This window comes from Emydura macquarii, unplaced genomic scaffold (genome assembly GCF_026122565.2).
Source record: "Emydura macquarii macquarii isolate MOO-44397 ecotype Brisbane River unplaced genomic scaffold, CSIRO-AGI_Emac_v2 contig_1483, whole genome shotgun sequence".
Taxonomy (NCBI): Eukaryota; Metazoa; Chordata; order Testudines; family Chelidae; genus Emydura; species Emydura macquarii.
The window spans coordinates 18,011,710-18,039,181 of NW_027131620.1; positions in this window are offsets into that span (position 1 = coordinate 18,011,710).

Here is a 27,472-nt window from a genome sequence, read left to right on the forward strand (position 1 = left end):
ATTTTCCATCATCATTTCAGAATTCAATCATCCGTTGACATTTTGCTTGGCTGAAGCTTTTCTGCTCTGCTCTCAGAGTAGGACATGCCTGTCAGCTGTCTGCCATTCTGAAGGCTCTCACAATCTAGACCCACATCTTGCGCTTATCTAGCTTTTATTGTCTTTAAATAATCTATCAGAATAACTGATTCAGGAAACTGAAGCAATAAAAAAATGTTGCCTCTCTTGAAGAAACGCCTCCCAGCTAATTTGCAACTTCCTGCCCCCATACATTTTCTCAGGTCCCTCTCTCTAGCTCTCTGTCCTCCCAGATCTGAAGCAGGGAGGCTAAGAGCATGACAGTCTCTATAGGTCTGAATATCCTCCCACCCTAGTTCAGTGTATGAGCTGCATGTGTCCATCAAGTGCTCCAGAAAGTCTCCTTCTCCCATTGTCCATCCATGCTGGCAATTTGACACCCAAGTTTGGGCTTGCACCAGTTTTGCTCAGCCTGCAGGCTCACGAGAGGTGGCTACATGGAGGATCTGAACAGCACAGGCAGAAATGCTAAAGGCCACTCGGAAAGAGACATTGTGCAAATACAAGGAAAACAAACATATGAAAAATAAAACTCAAACCAGCGGGGAGGTGCCCTTCTGGCATTAGACCCCACAAGACACCCTTTCAGTCCTGGCCTACAGATTTGCACACCCAACAATTTCATTTGCATAAGGGTGGGCACTCAACCCTCTTGCACCCTTGCCCCTATCTGCACATGGGTCTGCTTTCCAAGCTTTGGTGAGCAACTACCCAATCAGGGTAACTGTGTGTGCAAATCAGCACCTAAGTATGCATGCATAGTTGAGGAAATCAGGCTCTGAACCACTCAGGCCCTCAGTTTCCCCTTCCTTGAAGGTAATACCACTCACTAGGTTGCTGTGAGCCTCAATTCACAGACATTTGCAAATGCTTTCAGATCCTTAGACTGAAGGGGCTTTGGGTTTGCAAAGTGGTATTATGTTTCTGTTATTAAAACAGGCAGGCAAGGAAAATGTGATTGGGACATCCCTGTGGTACCTTGTCCATGTGGCTGCCTATGGAACATGCTGCCACACTGGGGAAGGAGGAGTACTGCCCAGATTCCTGATGATTCTGAGACCCAGCCTGTGGCACAGATGATTTCTTTTCCATCAGAACGGAATTCGTGCTCTGCCCCATTCATCAGGGATCAGCTGGCAGCTCGGCAGGAGCGGTGAAATTGAAACCAGCTTTTGTAGCATTTGCCCAGCATCCCTTCTCTTTACAGTGCATATTGGAGGTCTGCGGGAGATGGATTTGATATCTGGAGGAGGCAGCAGCTATGAGCAGCAACAGCATGAAACAGGGGAGAGCTCACACATGCCATGTGTACATGTCTGTGTGGCCATGTACAGGCTCTGTGGGTGCACAGGGGTTTTGTTCATGTACTGTGTAGAGTATGTGGGCCATCCTCTCATTTCCACTATGCCAGCGCCATGTAAAGGGGGCATCTTTTACTGCAGGGGTAGTCCAGACCACCAGATGATTTTGAACAGACCCTGAAATCTTTTTATTTACTTATCATTTTTTTATTATTTTCTCTGGAGTCTGGACTACACCTTGACCAAGAAATTTAGACCTTGACAAAAAAATAATTGACTACCCTGCCATTGTGTAAATGAGAATCAGCCCTGTCTATTGGGGCCTGCTTGGCCCATCTCCACAGCGTGGTATGTAGGTGGGGTTATGTAGGATGAATGATAGGACCCAACTTTAAGCTCTCGCATGGCCCTCCTGGCCCCATGTAAAATGGGCTTATTTCCATCACCTTTGCCTGAGTGTGACTTGCCCAGGACAGAAGCAGCTATTGAAAGCTTGACAGTTTGTTTAGATTTTTGTTTGTTTTTGGTTTGTTTAAAAAATTAAAGCCCAGCAAAGGAAAGAGCAGATTGTGGCTCTGGGGACTCACTTCATCCTGTTTGATCCAAAGATGATCTGCAGCGTCCTGATGTCCTGCGAACAGACTGCTCGGTCTGTGTTATGACAAAAGCATTGACACTGCCCTGCCTTCTATGGATCCCCTCAATACTGTAGGAAACAGACAAGGCCCTCCTTCTTTTCTGTTTAGCCCTAGGACTCACTCCCATCCCTTTGGTTCTGTGCAGAGGAGAGAGATCACTACAGATCTCCATGGTTCTCCACTGCAGTAGTTCTCACTGCAGGAATCATGTTCCTGATGCGGAATATGAAGCCAGATTCCAGAGGCTGAGAAGTTCTCTGCAGAGTATAAACTTTCATTGAATAGAAAGAATTTTCTGAAGGCACCATAGGACTGCAATCTGACTCTTGGTCTCAGCACCCTAGCAGGAGACAGTCCTAGGGCAGGGGTCTATTACAGGAGTGGGTGGGTGAAGTTCTGTGGCCTGCATTGTGCAGGAGGTCAGACTAGATGATTATATTAGTCCCTTCTGACCTTAAAGTCTCTGAGATTTAAAGCTGGGCTGAATCAGCATTTCTTCTAAGAGCCGTCGCTCTGAGGAGCGCTCCTACCCAAGGACTATTTCCCAAGAAATCTGAGTGTTTCCCAGCCACACCCATTGCCCCAGACACTATCACCCAGGGAACAAAATCATGCAAGAAAAAACATCAATAACAATGGTGAGTGAGGATGGAGAGGTTTGTGCACGTATAGGGGAACCCAACAGAAAACTGTTGCAGGTGGTAAAAATCCCTGCCTGGCTTGTAATATTTCCCTTCTGCTCAGGCTTTGCTCAAGTCCATAAACAAGGGAAAGGGCCCCGAGGAGCACTTAAAGAAGCTATTAAAAATAAATTAAAATAAAATAAATAAATTTGAGGGAATTGAAAAAATAAACTCCGCCTGCACACGAGTTGTGGCTGCCTGTGCTCTCTCTGCCAACGCTTCCCCAATGCGGGATCCCCAGGGTTCAAAACAAAAGATACTTTGCTGAAGGACGATAGAGACTCCCACCAGCCTAGTGGGCAAGAAGGTTTCCACCCACAGCAGCTGGATTCAGCCTGCAATGCACTTTTTCCTGGCTGGAATGCCCACCAATCACCTGAATGTCCCTTGCACGTCTTGGTCTCCTGCTTGCTTTTACATGGTATAGACCATTCTGCATTTACATGGCCATGGCAACAGATACTGTCATTGCATGACAAATACAAAATACACATGTGGTATGTCTTCAGTCAGCTCTGGCTCTCCCAGAAGGCATGGATAGCCCACTAGTGGAAAGTCCACATTCAGGGAGTTGTAGTGGCACAAAGCACCTGCAAGCTCTACTCTGCTAGGGGGCCCAGAGATGGCCCTCAGAGCCCCTCAACTGAGCAATCCTTGCCAGGAAAAGGGCATGGTCCAGGTGCCTGTGAGATGCACTGGGTTTAGTGCATCTCGTAGGCCATCCACCTTTGCCAGCAGGACTCCAGGTGCAGCATGAAGCTGCTCTCCCCTGATGGAGTTCCCTAGGGGAGGGGAGGGATGAAATTGTTGCCTAGCCTTCCTTGGAAGAAGCCATCATTGGTACAAAGGGAAGAGAGTGTAGTTGCAACCCCTTAAGCCAGTGGGGGGTGAATAAAGCCCAAAGGATCAAATTCAGGTGCAACTCCACCAATTCCAGAGTAAGAGCTTCTATTTAACTGGTGACAATGGGTCCAGATCATTTCTTCATGGGGAAAAAACAGCCAAGAGGCCAGGCCATTCCATGACTTTCACCTGGTGGAGTTTTTGCACAAGCACTGCACTGTCAGCCTCTCATCCCCTTGGAGCGGGCAAGGGTTCATGGCAGCCCTCGTCCCTTGCAGGTGGCCCAAGGTCTGCACCGATCTCAGGAGACCAGCGCCTTGGCACAGTTCTCCACAGCAGCATGGCTCCTGTGATGCACTCACCAGTCACTGCCTCTGAGCATCCTTTCAGGGAGGACGTCATTGAGCAGAGGTGCCGCCAACGCAAGGAAACGCTGGCAGAGTCCCATTATCTTATGTGACCCAGTCTCCCATGGCTGAGGAGGATGGTGTGGAGGAGAAGCACCCGTACCCAGGCTGCCGCCCTAACGCACAGAACTCTGACGCCACAGCGCACCTGTAGAGGGGGATTTTGTGAAATGGGAGGAAGGGAAACAGTGCAGCTGAGCCACTGAGGCCCCTTCCCCATCCCAGTGATGGCCATTCCAGCTTCTTCCTGTGCATGGTAGGAGGTCAGACCCCTGACATTTGCACGAGTGATATTCTGTAGAGCCATCCCATGCTAGCAAAGGATCCGGTTCTGCTCCCGTCAAAATCTACAGCAAAGCTTCCAATGATTTCAGTGATAGATGGCTCCTCTGTCTGAATCAACACCAAACTGCAGGATGAGAAGGAAAACTTGGGGCCCAAAAACATTGTCATTAAAGATTCCGGGCATTCATTACAGTAGTAGCGATAAAATATTGCATTCTCCCTTCGTTCCATTATTAATTGAAAAAAAAAAAAAAATGGCACAAGATCACCTTTTCACTATGAAAAAATTCGTTTTCCTCCCAGCTGTTACATAATCTGTTATCCTGGGAGCATCTGCAAAGCCATCTTTCCGTTCTGAGGCCTCAGGGTATATCAGCAGCAGAGGTAACTGGCTCTAAATGTTGGTTTTGTAAGTGTAGCGAACTGTTCCAGCTTCGTTCCCCGTCTCCAACAAAATGCTGAACAGACACTGTGGAAATCTCAGGGACGGGAAGCCAAGGAGTGATCGAGAAGGAAAATTATGGGGGATTCGTGCAAATTCACCTCAGACTCAGTAACCAACAGCTGCACAGCTCCCAACCCGCCAATGATTTGAAGACTCCAACATAGCATTTTGTCACGGCTGCTTGGTTCCAGAACTTTCTGGATGTAAATTAGAGGTGAGAGCCTAATATTACACTTAGTTTTCCAAAGATGCTGGGGGAAGGCAGGAAATGTGTGATCTTCAAGGAGACAGCGAAGAAGAAAGTGGGATTGATTAGTGTCATAGGACCAGATCCTCAATTGGTTAAATTAGCATCATTTTAATGTAATCAATGGAACTACATCAATGTTTACCAGTTGAAGACCCAGCCCACATGAAGAAGGTTGCAAAAGACCTATTGATTATTTGGTCACCCTTGTCTCCTTACTACCCCACTAGGGCAAGATCACTTCTACCTGACAGCTGATCAAATAGGAAAAGAAAGTGATTGGCGAATTTTTGTGTGAATAAGAGTTTCAGGTTCAGTTCCCTTTGATTCTAGGAGTTTGATTAGCTCTTTTCATGAATATACAACCAGCACACAAAAGTGTCTTTGAATCCCCAAAAGTTTATACATTTTACAAGAATGATGCTTGTAAAAACTGGAACTGGAAACTGTGTTACTTGCTATTTGTTATTCTCCTGTTTAATACTTTCTCAGTCATCCAATCAGGGAGCGAAAAATCCCCAACACCCCTGCCCCCCCCCCCCCCCCAAAACCATGTGATTTATGGGACCAATCACACAACATGAACAATGAATGTCAGAGAGAAAACACCCAGCGTGAACACCTTATAAACAACCCACATGCTGAAAATTATTCACCCAGCAAATACATGCAAACAAACACATTCAAGGAAAATCAGGATCAGCTCATGAAAAATTCACTCATCATAAAAGGGGTTAAATTGTCAGGGCCAGATAGTGAGCATGTCATTCCCACTGATGAGCAGTTACTCACATGAGGAGTTCCACTGAAATCAATGGAGTCACTCACATAAGTAACTGCTCACTGGTGTGAATAAAGGATTCATAATTTGATCTCCGATGTATATTATTCTTAACCAGCCAGCTCCATTTTTGAATGTTTGCCTAGTCCCATTTTAAGTGTCTCAGGTAGTGGAGCTTGAGAGACTATCCAACAGCCTCCTAGATATTACTGTTAGGCTTATTTAGAGGAAAAAAATCTTCCTATTTTTTTCCCCTTTTATCCATCTATCTGGAAGAGATGCACAAACAGGCCTAGCACTTGCAAAGTGAATTTAATAAATCACACACCCAGGGTTTCAGCATACTGCTACATAGGTGCCATCTTGCCTTGGTACAGTATCTCAGTTCACAGCAGCTGCCTGCTTACTTGCTCCATCAAATTGCCCAGCACAAGTTAGCCAGGACCAGGATATACAAGCCGCACACATGTGCGTATGGACTCAGGTCCAAACTTGCAGCAGATCAAGGTTTTTAAAACCTGCCTTGTTTATCCAGAGATGGGGGCACGTTAGATGGTCCAAAAAAAAAAAAAAAAAAAAAAAAAAAAGGTTACAGATTGACACCACCACCTAAAATGAGAACAGTGTCTGGGGCGAGGTCAAGACGATCAGGGACAGAGAGCATCATTGAAGCTATAGTGCCTGGTTTGACAGCACCGAGGAACCCCTCCGTGGCCGTGTGTGGTGGGGGAACGATATGGTGTCATTAAAGTTAGCCCCAGGGTGATGGTTCCATGACTGTCAAGTCTTCACCCAAATACACCAGCTGGATTTGGTGATGTTTGTCTTGAGTGTGGGGTTGCAGTAGGTTGGCAATCGTCCCTCCCTCCAAAGTTAAGTAGCAGGGGAATTAGCAACTCAGCAGTCTATGGCCCTGGCTCTCTGGGTTGGTCAGGGCAATAAGCAGTCTAGAGCCTAGCTCTCTGGCTGAGCAGATAACAGGCAAACACAGGCCATTCAGCCTAATGTGGGGAGACTGCCACCCCAGGAGTGGGGCTGGCAGCAGGGGGTAGGAGGAACCAGACCCAACCTACTCCACCGGGACTCAGCCCAGGGCCCTGGCAGAAGGTTCCACCAGTGAGTAAGCAGGGATCCCACCAACACATACTGACTCACGCTTTGACAGCAAAACCAGACTAAAGTTTGGTGTCCCTGGGCTACCTCCTACCACAGTCTGGGGATAGGGCTCTGTAGTCCAAGGGTCCTCCATCTCCTTGGGTATTCGTCAGCTGGCAATCCTAGCAGCTCCTCGGGATACTGGTCCAATAGCAGTCCACTCCTGACAGCTCCTTGGGGTCCTCCATCGGGGAGAGGGATTGGCAAAGCTCAGTTTCTAGTCCATAGGCCAGCAGCAAGGCAGATGCATCTACCTTCTTCCCTGGCTCTGGCCCAACTGAGGTGGAGGCCAGAGGCCCTGCCTCTTATACTTCCTGTCCCACCTCTCAGCTTCTGACACAAGGGGTGGGACTGGATTAGCTCCACCCACCAGGGGGGCAGAGAGTGGTTCCTCCCTCTGTAGCTCAGAAGGAGCCATTCCGCTTCGCTACAAGGGGTATTTGTTTCTGCAGCAGCAAAGGAGAATAAATCAAACGGAGTCCCTCTGCTTAGCCTTAGTTTCGCCTATGGCTTCGGCTCTATTCATAATACCACCCAGCTCTGATACAGCACTTTCCACCAGTAGATCTCCAAGTGCTTTACAAAGAAGGTCAGTATCATTATTTTACAGTTTGGGAAACTGAGGTATAGTAGGGCAGTGACTTACCTAAGATCACCCAGCAGGCCAGGGGACAATCCAGAAATAGAACCCAGGTCTTCTGCGTTCCAGTCCAGTGCTCTGTTCCTAGGTATCTATGTCTCTCCCAATCAGCTTCCCTGCACTCCCACAAACCTCTGAAGGCAGCTCATTCAGGAGCTCACCTTTCCTGTGACTTTTATTTTTTAAGATACAAAAGAAAACAGAGAGAGTGGTTCATATTATTGGGCACAGGGGTGAGGGGAGAAGTGTGGTCGACAAGGTATCAGAATTGTGCCGTCATGTTTCTCGGGGTCTGTAACATGTTGTGCAGCACAGAAGAGGCCTACTGTGTCCAGTGGAGCTCTCTGGGCTAGGGAAAACCTCAAGGCAACTTCAAACATGATGTAGGAGAATCAGGTTTGTTCTCACCTCCTCCTGCTTAGTGCTTTGGGAATCCAAACTCAGGAATCACCATCATTTCACTTACCATTAGGAGAGGAACTGTTCCATTATCACACACACCATTATCTTTCATACAGATATTTTCAACATACCCTCCTCTGTTGCCTAATGTTCTCCCCAAATCTATTCCAATTCAGCACAGAAATCCACTCCACATTCTTTCCTCTCTTATTCCAAGTGAATGAACAGAGGGCTGGAGTCCTTCAAATCTCTGTCCGGGGGGCCCATTTCATTTTCTCCTGGGACAGACAGTGACAAGTAAATGCTGGCCTGGATTTCTGCATCCACCAGGTGCTTCTCCGAGGCTGCTTCTTCATTCGCTGCCCTTCCTTCCCCCCTCCCCCCGCTCCAGGCCCCTTTTTAAAAGAGACATCTCTGCAATATATTCATCCCCTCTTGTGTGTGTTTGTATAAGAGGGGGCTGTACCTGACATCTCAGCACTAGATGCTAGGATGACTAGAGCTGTATGAATATAGATGAGATAGGTAATTCGTGGGTATTTCTTAAAGTTTTCTGTCGGGGGTTAATTTCTATCATAGCTTAGAGTTATACTCTGTCACTCATCACTGTAGTGTCTGGGCTTATTTCCACCAATGCAACTCAACCCAGATCACTCGGTGTGACTGAGCAGAGAATGTGGCCTGGTGACTGTATACTTGTTGTTGCAGTTTTCAAGCACAACAGGGAAGGATCACGCAAAGAGTGGCCTTCCTGTTATGGCTGTACAAGATTTCTGCACTGTCTTCCCTTCCCCTGTCTGGCTTTGAAATACATCCCTGAAAGCCTGCAAAGATTAGTGCACTCGGCCAGCTTCCGAGCACAGTCACCCCAGAGAAGCTCCACTGAAGTGTAACTGAGATCAGAATCTGGCCTGTCCTCCCTAACAGGAACCCGCAGAGACGTGTCACAAAATAGAAATGTGAGCCCCAGCAAAATACAATCCTTGGCAGCTGCTTCCTTACTGTTCAGCAGATCTCTGGATAATAATCCCACCTGCTTGTATTCTGCATGGGCCTCAGCCCAGGGATAGTAAAGGTTGGGATGGTAGGGACTTTCCCACACTCTGTTGTGCTAATGTGCTGTACCACAGCCATCTCAGAGATAGGGGGAGGAAGGGAGAGGTGACTCTAAGAATGCTATTTCTATGCACATTATATCCTGTCCTGGCTTAAATCATAGTTCTCCATCAATGTATTTCAACCTTGATTCTAAATAGGGGAAGAGAGATTGGCCAAGAGGGACGGACAGAGAGACTCCTAGAATTAGCAGAGATCTGTGCATGAACTTTCAGACAGGCTGAGGTTTCCCCTTCTCTCCTAATGCAGCTCAACCTTGACCTGGAAGGACCTCTCCGCACAGGGGAGAGACGACATTAATCTCCCTGCTCAGTCAACCCTGAGCTCCCTTTTAAGTGCCGGGTGTGACACAGGCTGCTTCCCAGGGCTGGAGTCCTCTTCACTGCGGGTTGTGCTTTGTGCATTCCCCCTTTCACACTCTCCAGTTTTGTTTTGCTTGTAACCTGCCCAGCAGAAGAATGTGAAATACCACTGCGTTCCCGTCCCCATCACCCCCACTCCCAGCAGAAATGCATAGGCAAAGGAATGTTCCGTCAAACAAAACCACTGCACTGAGGCTGGCTAGGAGAAAAGGTGTTTGGGGTTTCAACTGGGTCACGTAATGAGAAATCAGAGTAGGAAAAGCACTACCATGTCATCTGAACTATTCCCTTCTCTGCCCCCACACAGCTGGTGAGGGACTGCTCCTTCCACTATATTCCTCAGTCCAGTTTTCAATGGTCCAAGCAATCCAGTGTCCATCACCTCCTTTGGGAGGTATTGCACAGCCTGACAGATCTCACTGTCAGGAAATGTTTTCTGGTACTCAACCTAAATTGCTGTGCTCTTAATTTCATCCCATTACTTGTCATATCCCATTTCCAGCACCCCACGGGAATCCCCCTAGAATTGTCATACGTGCATGGCTGCAGAAGTGTGGGGGGGGGACGGGGGGGGGACCAGGAGAACTGTAGAAGTGGTGCAACACTTTGCAGTTTTAGTTTGCAGAGGTTGTGCAAATATTTGCTTTGGTTTTGGTTCATGTGGAATCACAACCCCAAATATAGGTGTGAGTCTGACTCCTAAAACTCCAAGCATAACTCAAGCAAAACCGCAGTTTCACCTGGTTTTGAATTGAAAATTTGCAAAACTGCAATCTCCCCTCAATTATAAATAGGATTCAGATTCAACTGAGTGGCTGGTGAGGCTCAGGGAAGTTTTGGATTAACCTGGGCAGGTTTTGGGCTTCCTAGCAAATGGTTTGCGTAGCAAGAGCCTTCATACTGGTAGGAACTTGTGAGCCCTCTCCAACCACAATAGCAGGAGACAGTGGGAAAAATGTATCTGAGTTCAAACACATCCCTGGATTTAACCCCTCCAATATGGATCTGAACACTCCCAGATTAGACCTCCTTCCTCCAATGTGGTTCTGGACTCTCCTGGATCAGAACTCCTCTCACTGTGGATCCAAACTTCTCTGTTGTCCACTTCTGAACCAAAACCACCCTCTCATTTGAATCCCCTGCATTTCGCAGGTTGGTCTCCTTTAAGGAGGAAGGCAGAAAGCAACAAGTTTGAACTGCTTTCTTCGGGATGTAAACTTGGTTTCGCAACTTGCAGTCTCAGAGCTGATGTGAAGATAAATAATCTGTTCCCCTTGTGGGCTGATACTGATAATAAACTGTGTGTGGAACACATGGGCCAGCAGACACACATGTGCTAAGAGCTACACAACTGAAACTTTTTTGCAGACGATGTAATTCTTTCTTTCTAGGATATTTGGTGCAAGCAGGGAAAATGATCTACTGATACCACTGCAGGATCGACACCCTGCCCACCAGCTCTTTTGAACCATCTACCTGTAGCATAGGAAGCTGGATGCTGTGCCTGGATTCTCTCTGCAGGCTCCAAGAATGTACCTAAAAATGGGACCCCTGCGATGCACTCTTGCTGGTATCCAAGAGGAATTCAGGCTCAATGCTCATTTCAGCTAAAGCAGTGTTTCTCAATTATATTTCCCCCCCGGAACCCTTGCCCAGTCATGCCATACCCTCCGCCAAAAAGTCCAAACTATCTACCCCTTTTCGGCGGCGCGGTGAAGGCAGCTTTCAGCGGCGGGCTATTTGAGCCGTTTTCGGTGCGGTGGCGCGCTAACAGCTGTTCGGCGGCGCAATAGCAGCTGATCGGCAGCTCGCTGACAGCTGTTCGGCGGCACGCGATTTAGGTTTATTTCGGCGGCGCGGTTCCACTTTTTTGCGGAACCCTTCGACTTGTCCAGCGGAACCCCAGGGTTCCGCAGAACACTATTTGAGAAACACTGAGCTAAAGCATTGAACCCAGCCCTTCGGAGGTGGAAGGCTGCAGTGTTAACCCACTGAGACCTCCGGCCTTGTTCTGCTTCTTAAATGGTGGTTTTGTCACCTGAGCCCGGCCATCACGGGCTGACATGGAACTTGCCCACGGATCGCTAGCAGGGGTCACTCACCACCAGTCTGGTTTTGGGTCTCACCACTTGTCAGGGCTTTCAAGGATAGGCACGAGGGGGTCAGTGCTGGAGTGAAGGGGACGTTTGTCAGGCGGGTTTTTCTTTTGCAACTTAAAACAATTGTAACCTTTAAAACTCTCTGTGTGCTGCTGCTCCCTTTGAGTGTCCAGGGTCTGGCTGGCCCGGCTCCATGGCCCTCTCCCAACACTCCTGATCCATTGCCATATGTCCTGCTGCTCCTGCCTTGTGTGCCACTGACCCTGCTCTCTTTCCTGGTGTCGTGCCCTTCGTAACCCCACTGACACAGGTCATGGCAATTCCACTCCATTTCCATGTGCCGTGCCTCTCACACTGTACCTGGGTCCCTTGGCTCCTGCCCTGTTTCCACGTAGCCTGCCCTGTTGCTCCTCTCACTGGCTTTGTGCTGTTGCTTTGCTCTGTCAGCGTGCTCTGCCGCTCCTCCCGCACTTCTGTGGGTCCTGCTGCCCCAGCCCCGTTTCTGTGTGTCTCGCTGCTCCATTGCAGTCCTTCCCACTACCCCAGCTCCTTTTCCACGTCCCACTTGCCCTGAGCTCCTGAGCGTCTGTGTTCCTCGGGGGATTTTATCCTCTCTTCTCTCAGGGCTGAAGGCCCAGTAGAGCTGAGCCTGTCCGGGAAGCCCAGGGCAGGCCATTCATCCTGCTGCTGTCATTTGAGGATAGCAGACAGATGTAAGGCTACATCAGGCAAATCTGAGACCATGGGCCCAGTTGTTCAAGTGGGCTTCAGGGCTGCAAGGCCCAGTGTCCAGGGTGCAACCTGCTTTCCCCCCCTCATTGCCTGCTGCAGACCCCTTGGCTGTGGGAGTGGAGGGTGTGGGCTCCATGGCGCAGAAGGGAACTGGTGCCTATAAAGGAGTTAGAGGGATCATTGTGGCTGGAAGTTTCATCTTAGACAGGATGTCATTTCCCAGCTGGGGCTGGGACAAAGGGGGAGATGCTCTGAACCTACGGGGGTTCATACCATCCCAAGAGAGCTCAGCCAGTACAGAGCAGCCTAGCCTCCCTCACCACACAGCAATTCACCTCCCCCTTTGCATTTCAACTGACCCCTGGTGGGCTGAGGCTCCCTTGACTGGGATCCTCCCACTGGTGCAGGTTTCGCAGCCTTGGCTGAAGCTGCCTGCACATCCCACTGGCAGGGAGCGATTGGTTTTGGTTCAGCCGAAAGAGAAGCCAGTGAATAGAGAGCTTGGCCAGCGCAGCCCCCTACAGAGGCCAGACTTGCTAAAGTTTGTTTAAGAGTTCACCCAAGTCAAAGGGAGAGTTAGGCAAAGTCTCTCCTGTGGAGAGGCGGCCGTGCCAGCAAACCCCGCGCCTGCTTTTTAATCTTAAATCGCATCAAATCATCTTTGAACATTTATTGTTTCTGGTCGGGCTCCAGCTCCAAGCAAGAGATAAACCAGAGCCCCCCGCTCACAGCCCCATTCTCCCCCACTTTCCAGCCCTGAAAGCCTCCCTCCCAACAGCTCGCAGGGCCCCGAGCGGGAGCATGACCGCAACAGCCCCACAGCATGGTGGGCAGAGAGAAAGGGCCAGTCAGCGTGCTCTCGAGGGAGGGATTGCTTTGCACTCACTTCCACATAGGGGGCCCAGTTCCAGGTGGGGTAGAAGGGTCTGGGCTGTAGTTAGCTCCTTCTGACAGGGGTGGGGCACTGGAAAGACAGGGGGAGTTGCTTGAACTGACGCTCTCCTCCTGGGGCTTAGAACATTTGAGGACAATGTGTTTTTTAACCAGAGAATGATTCCTTCACCTGGTGCCAGCTTCTCAGGGAGGGGCCTGGTCCTTGTCCCTCTCTGCAAAGCACCTGAGACGCTTCTGGGGCCATACAAATCACACAGACCACAGCAATACCAATACTAGTAGCGTGGCTAGCCCTCAACATCAGGCACTTCCAGCAACGGGCAAGTGAGGGACGCAGGAGGAAACGGAATCTCAGACCCCCTTGGCGAGAGATGGCAACTTTGTCAACGGAGCAGAAACCAAAAGACAAAACTGCTGCTGAGATATAGTTGAAACAAATGCAGCAACGATGCTGAGCTCCAAACGGAGCTCTCCGGTGGGTGGGAGGCTTGGCCGACTAAGTGAATTTACAAGATCCACTGCAAACAGAGGCAGCATTCATGAGTGGTTAGAAAAAAAGACTAGACGTCAGAGGATCTGAGCTCTCACCTTGACTTGTTGTGTGGCCTTAGGCAAATCACTTTAGCGTCTCTCTGTGCCTCTGGTTCACCATTTTAAAATGAGAATGATGGTTAAAGCAGGGCAAATGTTTGCGTGGTGAATCATGTAGGACCAGCTCCTCAATAGGCATTTAGGCACCTAACTCTCATTGAAATCAACAGGAGTTAGACACTTACAAATTTTTGAGGAGACGGGCCTGAGTCCACAGATTTGACCTCTTTTTCTGTGTGTGAACTGTCGGTGAGCAGCTTATTATTGATTGCGAAGAGCAAAACGATTCACCAAATCTTTTCAGTTAATAACAATTAATCCTAGATCACTGGTGGGCAGCTTGTTGACAGCATTCAGTGTTCAAGCTGTGTGGGTTAGTTTTGATTGTTCCTATTCTCTGACTGGAAGAATGCTCCTAAAAGTTAGATTGATCTAGCTACATCACTCAGGGCTGTGAAAAATGTCATGCCCTGTGTAACGTAGTTAGGTCAACCTCACCACCACTGTAGATGCAGCGAGGTCGACTGAAGGCTTCTTCAGTCAACATAGCTACCATCTCTGAGAGGTGGATTATGTATGTCAATGTAGAAACCCCTTCCGTCAACGTATGAAGCATCTACACTACAGTGGCACAGCTACAGCACCATAGCTATGGCACTGCATTGTGGATATAGCCTTAGGGTCAGGTTTCCAGTGTGAAAGCTTGGAAGTTTTATTCCAAGTTTACTTTCCCTGGCTGTTTTACCAATATCCATTGAAAGAGCCAGGCATTCAGCTGGGGTAAATCAGCATAGGTCCACTGACTTGAATCAAGCGCCGCTCATTGACATCAGGGGAGGATCTGGCCCGAGATTTGAAGTTTGCAACAACATTCCTGCCAGTAAACAGATCTATTTGCAGAGAGTGTACACAAGACAGGGAAGTGAACACAATCCAAACCAATCGCTCAAAGATTTGATCCCACACAATGCTTCCTTGCTATATAATAGTAAGGTGATTAATACTCACTTCTCCTTTATGAAGGGCTCTGAGACCTCTGGCTAAAAGATACTATTTAATTGCAAGGGGTTATCAATATTTGTGCCTACAGAAGAGCAGGGCTAAGTTCACCATCCAGACCAGCATCAGTCTCAGAATCCAGATGGGCTCCAAACAAATGGCCAAGTTTCTTCATCCTCCTCCTGCCACATACCTCTCTACAGCTTTCCTTCTGGATGGCTCTTAACTTGATAAAGAGGCTCAGTACTTAATTCAGACCAGCCCAGTGCCGCTGCAGCAAAATAGTTACAGGTGCTGCTGGTCTGGAACAGTCCAGTGAAACATCTAAAGAAAGTGTCCCGGGGGGTCTGAGGAGAAGCAGCAATAGGAGGTCTATGATCCTCTCCTCCCCCGCTATGCCCTACCCTGGTGCAAAGGGCACCAGCTTCCACAGACACACCTGGAGACAATGGAGTTCAAGGTGCATTTGAGAATTTCCTGGCAAAGGCCAGAGCTGGGTTCTGGCTTCCATCAAGCAGGCTGTGATCTTAAGCCAATAAGATAATGGGAGGCATAACCAGAACTCAAAGTGCTACCAACTTGCAAAGACATGGAGGAGTGTTCAAGGAGATCCTTATGGCATATGCATTCGCGTACTGGCCTTAATACTGGCATAAGTAGTATGAGAGGAAGGATGGCCCAGTGGTTAGGGCACAAGCCGAGCACTTCACAGACCTGCCTTCAAATCCCTGCTCTACCACAGATGTCTTGTCTGAGCTTCAGTAAAGTCACTTCAGGTGCGATGACACAGCAACGAACCACCCACGGCTGGCTTGGGTCAGCTGACTGGGGCACATAGGGATCAGGCTGTGGGACTGTAAAATTGCTGTGTAGGTGTTTGGGCTCAGGCTGGAGTCTGAGCTCTGGGACCCCACGAGAGGTCTAGATAGCAATGTTTAGCCCCGTGAGCCCAAGTCCACTACCCCAGGCCAGCTGTAGCCATGCCACGGGTCTTTTACTCCAGTGTAGACACACCCAGTCTCTTCTATGGTTCAATTCATGGATAACAGCACTGCCCTACCTCAGAGGGGTGCTCCAAGGATAAACATATTAAAGATTGTGAGGCGCTCAGCTACAAGAATAACAGGGACCAGATAAGTATCTAAGATAGACAGACCCAGAATGTAAACACCTGAAATACTTGGCTAACAACCAATACGCATCCCCACTCTCTGAGAGCAGAAGCATTGCCAAGGCCCCATCTCATCGGCGGTGTTGTCTTATACAGAGGCCAGCGCTGGGGGCTTCAGAGAAACGGTGCAAAGGGACTGATTCTCTGCTCACCGACAGTTAGGAGTAATTCCCCTGAAGACACGGGTCTGCTTCTGCAGTGCTTTGCACTGTGTGCCCCATTTCTGCCAGGGCAAAGCAGCAGTACAAGGCTGACAAATCAGAGTGGGTGGCATGTTCTGCGCCTGCTTTGCACTGGGGTCAATGACAACACATGCTGTGGGGCAGTGGAGAACCAGGCTCCATGGTGTACAGCCGAGAGAAGAACCGGGCCCTTCCACTTCTAAATGGGACAGTCGCCTTCTGAAATGATATGTTATCTTCTCAGCCTCTATGGAGATAAACACTATACTGTGACTCAGGATTTACCATAACAAAGCAGATCTTAATAAGTCCACTAAGTCTCTCGTCCTCCCTTTGATAAGTGGCTAATTTGCCCAATTCTGCTGAGGAGGGTGAAAACCCCCTACCACATGCAGTAAATTATGCAGTGCTGTGCAGGGGGCGAAGGGGGTTCTTTCCTGAAACTGGGAGTGATCAGCTCACACCCTGAAACATGACATTTGATTACTCTTCCCTTAGCCTGCAAAGCCACAAAATTATTAACGGATCCAGCTCTATGAAAATCAAGTCACACTGCTCGACTCAGCCGTTAGACTGTGCAAACTAATCTGGAGTATAAACTGGTAAAGTGTGTAATTCGTGAGGCTGTCAGTTACCCATATAGTCTAAAATCAAAATAGATGCAGAAATTTAAATACATAAACAGAAAGGGTCAGGGCAGAGGAGGGTCATACATGATATGTCCATAGTTTCAGCACTTCAGTTCCAAACCACTAACATCACAGGCTTATGAGACACTGAGTATTACTCACCCCCTCCGTTTCAACGCTTGCTGCATCACCACACTCAGCTGTTATCTGGAACCGCTGCTGTGAAAGAGGAAGCTATGCTGGGAAAAGGTTCCCTTCCCCGCTCCCAGTCATTACCTTTGTCAAGAGGTCATGGCTAAAAAGAGCCAGGAACCCAGTGGGGGAACAAGGCCTGGGAGACGACCAGGGAGTGTGCGTGCTTTGACTGCTGCACTACTTGGGAAGGGTGGGAGTTCCCAGCAGGGGAGAACAAATTAATGAGACCATACGAGCAGGAAAACATATCCCCAACCCCCCTACCCAGCTCCTATGGCTCCCATCTGGCTGAGTGGCTCCTGACCCACTGTATTCAGTAGTAGTAGTAATATTACAGTATTACCTGCAGCCCCAAGTGAGATCAAAGCCCCATTGAGAGGCAGTCCCTGTCCTGAAGACTGTACAGTCTAAAACAGACAAAATGTGGGAGAGGAAAACAGAGTTTCAGAGACAAGTGACTTGTCCTAAGTCACCCAGCAGGTTCGTGGCAGAATCAGAAATCAAAGCCAGGTCTCCTGACTCCCAGTCCAGTGCCCTGGCCACTAGACCACACTGCTGCTTCTGTAACCTGTGCCTGGGACAAATTTACAGCCATTCCCACTGTTGTAAATGGAGGCTTGACACAACTACAAAGATTTCTTGATCCATGGCATTTTCCTCAAGATTTTGACACGCCTGAGATGGCAGCGCAGAGGGCAGCATTTCTGAATCACAGGCCTGTTCGTGTAATGAGGAAGAGGGCTGATTTGACTCCTATGCCCCTAAAGACCAAGAAGATTACAGGAAAATCCTGTGTCTAGGAACTGGCGAGGTGCATGGCTGTGAGATACCTGCCGCCAGGTGGCACTGCAGACAAATCACCTGCCTCCAAGGCAACCCAGACATTTCAAAGGACATTGCCAAGTACTGTCCGGAGCTTTGGATTTTCACTCTCCATTGTTTGGTAGTTGAATTATGATGATACATCCATCATGACATTACAAGGAGTTGGTTGGTTTCTTATCAGATCATGCTGTATACATTAAAATTAAAGGCCACCCATAGGAGTCCCTTTGTTCTGAATCTTTCTAATTGGAAATATGATGTGATTGTCTGTACTAAGGGTTCCCCCAAAGCAAGATATTTGACATGTGGGGCCCAATTTTGTTCCCAGTTACGTATGCACAGTTCTCATTCACTTCCATAGTGTTCACTGGTGTTAGATTCTCTCTCTGTTTCTTTGAGAAAGAGGAAGACAGAATTTGTCTCTATTTCTGCCCTCTTACCCCATCCAAGTGGGTGTAAATGGTCAGCTGGAGACTACAACACATAGGGTGACCAGATAGCAAGTGTGAAAAATCAGGACGGGGGTAATGGGTAATAGGGCACCTATATAAGAAAAAGCCCCAAATGTAGAGACTGTCCCTATAAAATCAGGACATCTGGTCACCCTAACAACATAGGTCTTCACAGGCCTGTAGAGGGTATGTCAGGAGTGTGGCCTGGAGTGGCCATAGTCAGAACGCTGCTGTTTGACTGTTGAGTAGCACTAAGGCTACTCTACATGACATGGGGGCTGTTCTGCACCCAGCAGCTCCAAGGGACTATTAAGGTGACATCAACTCCGTTTTGACCCCTGCTGCAGCTGCACTAAGTGGAGCTCTGGCACATGCTTCAATCTGGCCTAGAGCGCGCTGAAACCCACCTTCTTTGTGGTGCTTGTCATCTGTATTCAGACATAGCCCTGGCCCATAGACATTTGTAAAACATATTGCAGCAATATGTTACACACAGGACTTCCGGTTCCCAGAGTCAACTGATATTTACTATCACAAAGGCAAAGAAATGCCAAAAGCTGGAAGCCTCGGCTCTCTGGAAATTACTTGCCTTGTAACTCTGTAGCTGTGCTGCAGCTATAGATTAACTACTGCTGCCATCTCTTGTGTGGCATGTGGAGGGACACAGGATAACTTCCAGAGGCAGTGGCAATAGCTCCACTCTTACAAGGTGAGCCTTTCAATTTCCCAGTAGAGAGGTTGCTCCTGGAGCAGAGGGATCCCAGTTTCAACTACAGTAACCTCAGGCCCAATTCCCACACAGGGATCTTTTCCAAAGGTGCCACATTCAAGGGGCCGGACAGATCAATTCTTGCACCACAATATTGCAACATTTTATCATGAGGTAGCATCAACACATCTCAGTGTAGTAGGGATGATGCAGCAAGGGCTTTGAAAATTATGTTGGGGCCATCTTATGCCCTACCAGAGAGGTTTGCAGACCCAGGATCATCCCCTAGCGCAATAGGTGTGAGAAGCAAACAATCCCAGACTCTGCTAATTGATTCAGTTTTCCATGTTTCTCATTTTCCATTCTTGTCTCTTGTTCCCTCTCTCCCTCACTTTCCTTTTTCTCTGGAGCTGAAAACCCAATAACTGCGAATCCTCCAGCCACAACAATATTTTTTTCCTTCTTCCTTCCCCAATTTCCACCCCCCCCCCCCACCCCCACTCTTCATTTCATCTCAGTTGCAAAGTCCCTTGTTTTTCCACAGGATTCCAATGAGATACCACTTCAGGCATTTCCCACTACAGGAGAAACTTCACACAACTGAAAAAATGTGTAGAATTCAGGCTATTCTGTTCTCTTACCTTTCAGTGACCTTGGTGAGGTCCCCACCCCATTCCATGCCCCAGGAGAGTTTCCTGACAACCTACCCTAGATGGACAGCTGCAGAACAAGACACAAAAATGCACCAGGGAAAAGAGAAAGAAAGAACTAGCTAAATACAAATATGAGCAGGATGTCTACACAACAAACCCCCACATTCAGGTGCAGAACCCAGCTTGTTGCACTTAGAAGAACATTTTTGAGAAACTTAGGACAGAAATCAAGATGAAATCAAGAAAAACAAGATGAAATTCAATACAGACAAGTGCTGCACTTAGGAAGGAAAAATCAAATGCACAACTACAAAATGGGAAATAACTGGCTAGGTGGTGGTGCTGCTGAAAAGGATCTGGGGACTATTGTGGATCACAAATTGAATAGGTGATGCAGTTGCAAAAAAGGCTGTTATTATTCTGGGGTGTACTAATAGGAGTGTCATCTGTAAAACACAGAGGTAATTGTCCTGCTCTACTTTGCCCTTTTAAACCTCAACTGGAGTATTGTGTCCAGTTCTGCATTCCACACTTTAAGAAAGATGTGGACAAATTGGAGAGAGCATCCAGAGGAGAGCAACAAAAATGATAAAAGATTCAGAAAACTTGACCCACGAAGAAAGATTAAAAAAACCCAGCATGGTTAGTCTTGAGAAAAGAAGACGGTGGGAGGCCCTGATAACAGTCTTCAAATATGTTGAGCACTGGTATAAAGAGGATGGGGATCAGTTGTTCTCCATGAGGGTAGGACGAGAAGTAATGGGCTTGATCTTCAGCAAGATTAGGATAGACATTAGGAAAATCTTTCTAATTAAAAGGCTAGTTAAGCACTGGAATAGGTTTCCAAGGGAGGTGGTGGAACCCTCATCATCGTAGGCTTTTAGGAAGAGTTTGGACAATGACCAGTCAGGAATGGTCTAGGTTTACTTGACCTTGCCTGAGTTCAAGAGGCTGGACGAGATGACATGTCGAGGTCTCTCCCAGCCCTACATTTCTATGGTTCTGTGCATCCCATGTGTGAGGAACATTGTCCCGAAAAAATCCAGTCCCAGGACTCCATAGCACAGAGGCTATAATGGAACACAGGGAGGAAGGGGTTAACAGAACAGCCACTCCAGAGGCAGAATGTATCAGGCATGGATTCAGCGGTCCAAGCCCTGCTTCCACTGATGTCAATGGGAGCAACATCGGGCTCTGTGGAAAAGGATAAAACACACCAAAAACCAAAGGGCACCAAATTCAGAACTTGAAACAGAGACGGGCTCGTGCCTCAACAATTCACTTCAAAAGCCTGGTCAGGCATGTTCAATACGGAGGAGGCTGATTTGGCCCAATAGAAGATAAGGGCCACTTGCAAAAGTTTGATCTTAGCTCCGACCCAATGTCTGGGGCTCTCTGCATCTGGACGGCAGATTGGTTTCAGGCTGTCTCTGCAAGGAAACACAACCACAGTGGGAAGGAGAGTGACTGGGCTGTGCCCAACACCTATTTGCAAGTCCTTTGCCACCCCCAGAAATGCCACTGCTCTCCAGACTGGATGGGGAGTGAGTGATGGAAGCGGGAAACCCTCATTCTTCTCCTGCAGAAAACCACTGGTTTATACTGAGATGCCAACATTCCAGGAAGCCACTTAGTCAAGCCACTTGAGCGCGAGGTGATCCCTGGCGCTGAAAGTAAAGGGAGAACCTCGCCTCCCTGAATCCTCTTTAAAAAGTGGCTTGGTTTGTTCAGTCTGATGATCAGACCTCTAAGGTGGAGTAAAGGGAATGGCAGAAAAGCTCTTGGGATACGTGTTGTGCCGGCAGATCCCATGCAAGCCTCTTTCCCCATCCCCCTCTGCCCTGGCGATGACCTTAACCTTAACCCAGAGGGCTAACCCACTCATAAAAGCAAGAATTAATTCAGGCTCTGTGCTAGCTCGGCCTTGGGCCTCCCACTGTGCCAAATTTGGAGCTGAGGGATCACATAGGTTAACTCCCCACAGGGGCACAGAAGAGGGATGCAGGCGGTCCAGGGTAAGCATGCGTGTGTCAGTGGGGTGCTGTCTCCTACAGGCAGTCTTGAGCTCAGCAAAGTTCAGGGCTCTGGTAATATTCTTTAAATGCCAGCAACTAAGATCAGAAAACGATGGACGCCCCCATCCAGCTTGGAGGAGCTGGGGAATCACTGGAAATGTAGGTTTGATCACGCTCTGGCCAGAGAAGAACACTCAGCAAGACTTGCAGCAAATTTCCAGACATAATGAGGGAGAACAAGACCGACATTTTAAATGACAATCAGGTTTTTAATTGTAGGAAGTTAGCACTCAGCAAAGATGCTGTCCTGAGGGCACTGCAGACCAGAGACCTGTATTTGTCCATAGAGCAAACACAGCTTGTTTAGCAAACTTCCCGACTCTGTGTCTTGGCCCTGATCAGGAGGTACCACTTCTAGGGACACTTCTAGGTACCACTTCTAGGGACGAAGCTGAGTCCCCATGGCCAGAAGGCTCCACTGAGTCTTGCACTCAGTTTAATCTCTGCCTGGGACTCTAGACTGCCCTGTGTTTAGGCCCACATGCAAGGCAGGGCACTAGCAGGGCATGGTGGATCCTGTTTAAATCCTGCTGCCAGCTTCCTAGAAGGTCCGCCTAGGAGATCTGGGGGTGGATAGGCCCTCTTTGTCAGGTCCCAAGACTAGAGACAGCTGCCCTGCCCCCCATGCAGAGCCCAAGAAGTGGACAGCAGCCATCCAGCTAACTGTTGATGTTACTGGAGATCATGGTTGGGGTGTGAAGACTACTGCTTTTCCTGCTCCACCAGAAGGCAGAACAAGGCAAAAGGGGAAGCGTGAGCAGGGTGGAAGAAGGGTTCACTCCGAACTGACACAGACTGGCCTGTTTGAGGGCCAACGTCTGGGTGTGCTGTTCTGCACCTGTTAGGAACAATGCACCGAAACCCACCGAGAGAAAGGACTCTAGTGGGAAAAACCATTAAACCATAAATGAACTGTGCTGATCGCTCTACAGCCATCTCTGGTTACACAGGAACGTACCTCTGCCCCTTCACTTCCCATGAGAGATCAGCCTATTAAGTTATTACGGCCCCCCTGGACCAAGCAGTGACATGTAGCGGTCAACAGCTTAAACAAGATACATTGGCTCTGCCCTGAGTGCACAGTGCTTTCTAACCTGAAATCCCTGGACAATAAATACTAATGTAAGGATGCACAAGCAGCAGCTTGGCCACCAAGTCTCTTTGTTTAACAGACTGCCTAGCTGAGCTGCATGGGGCTGAGTGAAAAGATCTTTCCACCGGGATGGGGTTGCAGACCGTATGTTTTCTATCACCCCAGCATGGGAGGAATGGGTAGCTGTATGGCCAGGGCCCCATGCTGTGGAGCTGCTCTGTGCCATGCCGGTTCTTCAGCTCCATCTGCCAGGGGGAGAGATGGGGTGGGATTGGAAGGTGTGTGACCTTCTCTTCCAGTCCTATGGGACGAACAGTCCCTTGGGTTGTAGACTTTAGGCCTAGTGGCCATAGGTTGTTTAACCAAAAGGCAAAAGGGAAAACATCAGGCAGTAACTGGCACCATCACTGGCATTCTCAGGAGAGAGGCCAAGTATCAAAGGGGTGATAGAGGCTGAGCTTTCCTCTGCGTCCGAGAGGTGATCCACCCAGCGACGGGTGGAGACACAGCGGCGAGGCAGCGTGGGGAAGCCTACGTTGTGAACATCCATGACCATCAGCATCTCTGTCGGGCATGCCTTGTATCATCCAGCTGGGCAAGGGCCCCCTTCAGATAAACAGGAAACTGAATGGGACAGACGCTCTGATGTGTTTTCTTTGAGACTATTTTACAACACGAGCCAGATGAAATGAAAGACCAGGCGAGCTGTAAACAAGCTAATCTGAGCATCTCCCTGGGGTCCTGTCAGTCAGCTATAGTCAACATATCCCTTGTCAACCAGAGAACTGCCAGGCCATTCCTGCCTTGTGGAAGGAGCGCGTTAATAGCTTTCAGGTGCTTTGGCAAGGCAGCTATGCAGAGAGCTCAGAGAATACACACACGCATGCACAAACTTGTCCATCATAAGGTCACCTACTATGGTTCCACTCTTTCACACACACTTCTTACCATACCATGCTCATTTCTTGGCTGCCCAAGACCGAGAGCGACAGTTTAATACTGTTGTTGAAAAATACGCTTCCTAAAGAAACAAAGAGAGGCCTTGGCCGGAAACAAACAAGGAGCAGCAAGAGGCCAGTCACAATCCATTGAGCTTATTATTAGATATTCAAAGATCGTTTCCTGCCAGTTTTTTTTTCTCTCTCCCTCTTCTCCCCTCATTCAGTGCTTGAGTTCAAGCCTAATGCTGCGCCAGCATCACACCTGTTTCTAAACCTAAAGCTCTCATGCCATATTTCCCAGTGCAAGAGATGGTGAAGAATTCAATAGAAAAATAAAAGGCAGGGTGCAAGCAGGGCTGCCAGGTACAGCTACAACTGGGAAAGGATTTCCAGAGATTGGTCCATACTTTCCAGTAACAATCTTTCTACATCCCAAAGATGGTGTACTGAATTCAGCTTGCGAGTGAGAGGAAAAAAGTAGTAGTCGGATGAGCCATTGCCCTATATAAGGCTGAAGGTTACTGATGAAACATTGGCTGCCTAATGTAGGTGAATTGGGACAAAACCAGGAAACTAGTTAATGACCATACTCTGGACCAACAAACCAAATAAACACTCATCGGATCACTGAGTGACAAACTGGGCCACCAACATATCAAGCAGGCAACAAACCAGAGAGCCAGCACTGAACCAAGCAAACCACCAAACAGCCAGCCAGCAGATGCATTCAATTAGCCTCAGGGCCAACATCCAACCAAACACCAGGTTAGCCAGCAAAAAACAGACAATAGACTGCTTGTTCCATCAGACAGTTGAGTTAATAGCAAAAATGTGCAGTGAGCGAATGAGCAGCCAAAAAATCCACGCCAGCCGCTCAATAAGTCAATTAACCAAAGACCCACATAATCAACCACTTAACTAAAGCTGAGCAAATAATTCACAAGGAGTTATTTATCTGACAAATCTAGTCATTTTCTACTCAGGGTATATCTGCAAGCAGATGGCAATTCCTTTGAATAGATTTTAAATGAGTATCTTTTTTTACTTGTTTACGCTATAGATTAATGGCAAGAACTTAAAATTTGAACTATGTTGGTTAGTTGTGATTGGTCAAGTAAGTTACATGTTACTGTTTCTGTTCTCTGATTGGATAAGCATCATTTTGCCAATAAACCTCAATCACTGAAATGTTTGCCAAAAGAGAACATGACTGATGCAAATGGATATTAGCAGCAATTCACCCAGCTCTACAGCTGAGACATTAGTTAATCAACCAGGACATAATAACTATGCTGTTCAAATAAAGACTCAAGCAAACTGTAAATGGACCAACCAAAGAACAAGTCATTTCAATAAATAGCTCATCAGACAATCAGAAAGAATAAAGACGGGCAATTTTGCAGTTAAAGCATAAGAGCTCCTCAGTTCCCAACTCTGCTATACAGACTTCCTAGTTAGCCCTGGGCAAGTCACTTCATCCCTCATCTGCAAAGTGGGGATAAACATCACTTCCTTCTCCCCACCTTCTGTCTGTCTTGTCTATTCAGGCTGTAAGATCTTTGGGGCCAGCGGCTCCTTTTGACTGAGTATGTGCTTGACACAATGGGGTCCTGATCTAGGTTGGTGCTCAGAGGCACTACCTTGGTACTAATAAGTACATAATAACACAACTGTAAAAGGATTAAACCCCCAACTAAATAACCAACTAGTGAATAAGAAGCCCAAGCCAATAAACATCTGAGCAAAGAACAGACAGTTAATTAGCAAATCAGGTTTTTAGGATAGATGTGATTTTTAACCTCATGGTGTTCTTTTATCCAGCCAACTAGCAGATGAGACATCAGCAGCCAACAGAAAATCTAATGTACCATGTAGTTCTTCCCAGCGAACCAGCTAATCCAGCTATCAGTCAAAAGCTAAACCACCATCCAGCATTACAGTGTTTTAAGAGGTAGTTCTGAGCTGGACAGAGTGGATGCTGCGCAAACCTCTGAGAAAAGGCCTGTCTGAATGGGAGAAGTATGGATTGAGGGCCCCCGTCATTTGATGTTTGGAGGGAGGCTTCCTCCATACAAGACTCTTTCCCATTCCTTGCTGACAAGACACGCCACTTGTCACATAAACCAGTGGGCCAACGTCAACCCTTTTGTGAACGGGGCAGTGCTGCCATCGGCAGAGTTGTGCCCTCGCATACGAGAGTTGACTTGGAACCTTCGTGCATGATGTTCATATTGTAAACTGAGCCCGAGGCCCTATTCCAGGATGAGGCTTGTTCTAAACTAGTGGGAAGAGGACTTACTATTACTACTGCTACCACCACCTAGCTCTTATACAGCACTTATCAGTAGGTCTAGAAGTGCTCTACGAAGGAAGTCAGTATTGTTACCTCCACTGTACAGCTGGAGAAACTGAAGCACGGGGAGAAGTGACTTGTCCAAGATCACAGATTGGTTAGGAAGGGAAACTAGCTGCTCTGGCAAGCTGACCTAGTACAGACTATGGATCCAGAGTTGCTTTTCCGCAAGCTCCCCATGGTTCAGGAAAAGTTGGGTGTTATTTCAGTGTTCTGAGAGAGAGCAGTGGGGCATCTCAAGTCAGACACCTGTGATTTCCTTTCAGCATTTTTTGGTGCTACGCTGTGTTGCCAAACCATGTTGTCAATTGCTTTGCTTCTGCCTGTGATACCTAGCATGACAGGCAAAATGCATCCAGCCAGAACAAGGTCATCTCTGAAGTACCCACAATCCAGTGGAATATCAGAGGAATGCCACTGTCTTCTGCCTCTTTAGAGTTTAGTGGGGATTGTCAGAGAATAATAATAATAGTACTTAGCTCACTCCAACAACCAGTTGATTCAAATGATCCTGAAGTGCCCTTATGTCCAAGTGAACTGCATCCAATTTTTTTTTGCCCAGTTCTTCATACTTGGAGTGGAATGATAAGACACATGGGCCAATGCTCGTGTAGGGATATGGTCAGGACCTATTTATTTTGGTACTCAGAGGTCTGATAATTTATAGACCACAGGCATGGAGGGGAGAGGAAAATCAGCATCCTCACTGCAGACGGGTTCGTGCAACTATTTCCTTTATTTTTAATCTGCATAGGTTCTCTTGCTGCCCCCTCCATGAATCTGGTTTTGAGTTTCATGTTCAAACAAAAACAAAATCTTGAAGTCCAGCTCAGCAAAAACCCTCAAGTTACAGCATCAAGAGCAAATAATACCATGGATTTCACATCATTTCAACACAAAACTATAAATCAGCCCACGATTGGCTTGAATCTAGGCCAAGGTTTGACTGAAAGGATCATGAACCTTAAGGAATCTTTTGATGAGCCTGGTCTAAGATTTGAGTTTATAATGAAACCCAAAACCAGTGGAGCTTTGTAAGTTTCATGTAGTTTCCGGTTTTTCACACAGCTCTAGGGATACAGCTACATTAACATAAATCTAGAGTTATTTGCAAGTCCATTGAGTTACTCTGGATTTGTGCTGGCATAACAGAAATCAGCCTTAACCTGGAAAAAGATTATTTCTATTCTTTGCTTTCTATCTTGGTAGAACTCACCATGTAAATGTTCCCAACCTCACTTCAGATTATAGAAATGGAGGCGCTGATAGAGCATTTATCCAGAGTGTCCGGGTTTCACCATCTATGTGAGAAAAAAAGGAGAATCAAATCCTCAAGCTGTAATTGATCAAGCTAACTGAAAATCAAGGTGTCACAATGAAACAAGACCAAGTGTGTACCCTCCACTGTATGGGCAACTCTCACCCTTGTTGGGTCTGGAGTACATTAATACCTGCATGGCTTCACCCAAAATATTCATTAATGAGTCTTTCTCCTA